The following is a 3797-nucleotide window of genomic DNA, read 5'->3' as shown; positions in this document are numbered from 1 at the left end:
CTAAAATCTACACACACGTTCATTCATTCACTTAGTAAGCATGTTTTAAGTGATTATTTGGCCACAAAACCTATCTTTAAGTCCTTCATAATTTAGAGGAGAAAACAAAATATGTAATCCATCTGCCTGAATCAGACATGGGCAAATTCAAGACAATATTTTTTGAAAAACATAAAAAAGGACCAAGGGTTATTGAAATAAAAGGAATGATAGATAGTCAATCACAAAAGTGGCAGACTTAAAGCTCAATAAGAAAACAAAAATTAAATTTCACAGATGGGAAGAACAGCTCAACAGATACCTCACCAAAGAAGATACTCAGTTGGCAAAGAATCTTATGAAAAGGTATTCAATATCATATATAACTAGGGAATTGCAAGTTAAACAATGAGATACCACTACATACTTGTTATAGCTAAAATTCAAAACATCAATTCACAAAAGCTGGTGAGGTTCTGGAGCAGCAGGTGTGCTCATTCAATCCTGGGAGGAATGGAAAATGGTCACTCACTTCAGAAAGCACTTTGGCAATTTCTTTCAAGGTGAAAAATAGGCTTGCCATATGATCGAGCAATTGCAATCCTAGGTATTTACCCAAAATAGCTGAAAATGTATGTCCACACAAAAGTGTGCACATGGATATTTATGGAAGTTTTATTTATAAATGTCAAAAATTGGAAGCAACCAAGATGCCCTTCAATAGCGGAATGGATAAGCAAACTGTGGCATGTCCAAATAAAGGAATGCTATCCAGCATTAAAAAGAAAGGAGCTATTATGCCACTAAAAAACACGGAGGAAACTTAAAGACATGTTAAGTGAAAAGGCAAAAAGTTACAGTGTCACAGGCAACGATCATACAAGCAGAAGGTAAGCTGACTGGCACCACCCGTGCATTAGGCTCACAATAAATAGGTGGCAGCCAACTGAAAAGAGGTCAAGGGAATGGGGCTGAGTGGAGCACTGTGCACAGGACTCGTGACAGACAGAGGACAACAGCAAACACGGCCCATAGGAGAATTGAAAGCAGGTGACAGGAGCCAAGTGAGAGTGGACACAGAGGCCTGGCAGGCCAGGGACATGACTCCCAACTACAGACATGTTTTCCAAATGGGCTAGGGAGCCTCAAAGAGGAGCTGAAATCCCACTGCTGTATAAGCAGGAATTCTTTAGCCAAGGCAAATTAGATTCCAGATAATACAATGCCTTGGTTGTATCAGAAACTGGGGAGGCCTTATATTATTTGTGCTATGGGGGACTGCATTAATCAGCCAAAGGGGTGCTGATGCAAAGTGCCAGAAATCTGTTGGCAATTATAAAGGGCATTTAGAAGCTTACAGTCACAAGGCCCTGAAGAGTAAGTTACTTCCCTCACCAAAGTCTGTTGCCACGTGTTAGAGCAAGAAGGCTACCAGTCTCTTCTAGGGTTCAGCCTTCCTCTTCCTCTTAAGACTCCATGGTCCCAGCTCCTTCTGTTTTCAGCCACAGGGAGGCATAAGGCTCTCTCTCCCCGCAGGGCTCATTTCTTTCCAGGATTTCTCAGTTGTTCAGGGCTCTGGTCTCTATAGCGGCAAATTATTGGGTGAACGGCTTGGCTCTGTCCCCAGGGCTCCAGCATCAAAACTCCAACTCCCTCTTCTGCTGTATCATTTTCCAAGGGGGCAAGGACTGACGTGGCCAAATCAAAACCCCAATCTAAATTTAATCAAGTAAAAGTGAAACCTCTGAATCTAATACAATCTAATACATCCAGAGGAACAGACCAGTTTACAAACATAATACCGTATCTACTTTTGGAATTCATAAATAGTATTAAACTGCTACAGGGAGGTTTATAAAATAAAAAGGAACATTCCCAGATGCTTAGGGGAAATGGTGACCAATAGAATGTGAGGCAACAGCAGCAACATCAACTTAGGCAGCCAGAAAATGATAGATAATGCATGTCATTCTATTTCATTGTCACAACAACTCGCCCTTGTTTTTACAAACAAGGGAAATGAAATTTGAAGGCACTAAGTTACTAAATTAAGGTAACAGATTTAGAAGGGGTCAGATCTGAATCCAAATCTACTTTATTTCAGAGTCAGTGTTTTGTCCACTACAACGCACTGTATGCTTTCTCCCATATACTGTGTGTGTGTGTATATATATACATATATATATATATCATACTTACACTCACATTTTCTTGTTTATTGTGATTGGTTTTAGATTCTGAAATACCAGTGCATTAGGAGCATATATTAACATTTTGTAATCACTTCCATCACACATTTTGACGATGAGGATAGGCATATAAACAAGAACAGCATTTGCTTAGCAACAAGTTATCGTTTAGGGTTTGTACTTGCGTTATCGTCCTCATCATAATATATGATAATTAGTTTCTTTACATTTTATTTCCCATCCCTTCTCCACGACCCATCTTCGGTGAGTTCTTCAAGGTTGAAGACTTTGTCTTTCTTACTTTATGTCCCTAGCACCTGGCAACTGTTTCCCACAGAGTGTGAACTTGAAAATATTTTATGAATGAACAAATGATCAAGGCAATGGTTTGTGTAATGCAATAATTACTAAAGTAGATATTTTGGAGTATCTAATTTATACCCTAGTTATGATTTATAATGCTGGGAGATCATTGATTACATGGAGTTTACTACATAGATTTTCAAATGTTTTCATATTTAATTCATTTTGTACATATACAATTGATATGAGTAATAAGAGTAATGACTCTTCTACCATTTCATCTTTGAAGGGGAATTTTTGATCTGAGAAGCACTTTCAAAATAAATGATTTCGTCTATTAGTCCTTGTACTATTTTTTTTTATTTATTTTTTTCCCCTTCCCTATCCCCCCAGTTGTCTGCTCTCTGCGTCCATTCACTGTGTGTTCTTCTTTGTCCACTTCTGTTGTTGTCAGCGGCACCAGGAATCTGTGTCTCGTTTTGTTGCATCATCTTGCTGTGTCAGCTCTCCATGTGTGTGGTGCCATTCCTGGGCAGGCTGCACTTTCTTTCGTGCTGGGCAGCTCTCCTTATGGGTGCACTCCTTGTGCGTGGGGCTCCCCTACACAGGGGACACAACTGTGTGGCCTGGCATTCCTTGAGCACATCAGCACTACATGTGGGCCAGCTCCATACCGGTCAGGAGGCCCTGGGTTTGAACCTTGGACCTACCACGTGGTAGGTGGACACCCTGTCCATTCGGCCAAATCCGCCTCCCAGTCCTTATACTATTGATGAAATTTTAACTTAAAAAACTCGAGGGTTTAAAACAATCTTCATAGACTTCCTCAGACAGATGACAAGAGGGCTAGGTGAGAACAGAGATCTCACAAATCCCAGGCTGGAATTCATTTCATTCCTACAGGCTGTCTCCCTATCCCAAACTCTCCAGCATTCTCCATGCCCCACAGAAAACTCATCTGTCCCTTCAGTGGATTGCAATAAATGTTGTTAAATTCAATTAAATTTCCCACGCCCCCGCACAGTGGAGAGACCAACTTCTGTCAGCAGGGATTCAACCTTTATTTAAATTGCCAAAATAAGTCAGGCCCACGTGCACACATGCACAAACACTGCACACAGGCACACACACAGCAGTCCAATATTTATCTGCTGGAGATGTGTGATTGTAAAAGCATTCCACAAGCTGAAGTCTCACTTTTGAGTTATAGAGCAATGAAAGATTTCTTTTTTCTTTGCACATTCCTGGAAGTAGCGACAGCAGGGCCAAGGATGGGGACCATCCATCTACTTGACAGTTCCCTGGAGAGCTCTGGATTCCAGTGAC

Source organism: Dasypus novemcinctus, chromosome 17, assembly GCF_030445035.2.
Source record: "Dasypus novemcinctus isolate mDasNov1 chromosome 17, mDasNov1.1.hap2, whole genome shotgun sequence".
NCBI classification, from domain to species: domain Eukaryota; kingdom Metazoa; phylum Chordata; class Mammalia; order Cingulata; family Dasypodidae; genus Dasypus; species Dasypus novemcinctus.
The sequence above is the reverse complement of the archived record's forward strand: the minus strand, read 5'-3'. Positions refer to the sequence as shown.